We start from the raw sequence: 457 nt of genomic DNA on the forward strand, positions 1-457 counted from the left end.
CTGAAGAGGAGGAGGGGAAAAGGGGTGTGTGTGTGGTGTGTGTGTGTGTGTGTGTGTGTGTGTGTGTGTTTAAGCTGAGGGAGGAGAGGACCCCAGAAGCTGGGGGTGGAGGGCACGAATGAAACCTTCTCGGTCATTCGAGGTGCACACCCTCCCCCCACGCCTCCAGGGGCTAATAACCATTTGGATCCCCAACAGTCGTCTCCCCGCCCAGGGGAATTTGAGACCTAAGTCCCACCCTCTGGGCTGAAAGCCTGAGGCCAGAGAGGGGAAGTGATTTCCTCAAGGTCACGCAGCAAACGGCGCCCAGCCGAGGCCGAAGCCCAGGTGTCCGGCTCGCCTCGGCCATCAACCCCAGAACCGAGCCCCCAACAGCCCTACGCTGGGAGGGAGGAAGCAGAGGGTGGACGGGGACTGGATGGCTGGATTTGGGGGTGAAATTGCGCCGGACACCCTA

The sequence above is a fragment of the Stenella coeruleoalba genome, assembly GCF_951394435.1.
Source record: "Stenella coeruleoalba genome assembly, chromosome: 2".
Taxonomy (NCBI): Eukaryota; Metazoa; Chordata; class Mammalia; order Artiodactyla; family Delphinidae; genus Stenella; species Stenella coeruleoalba.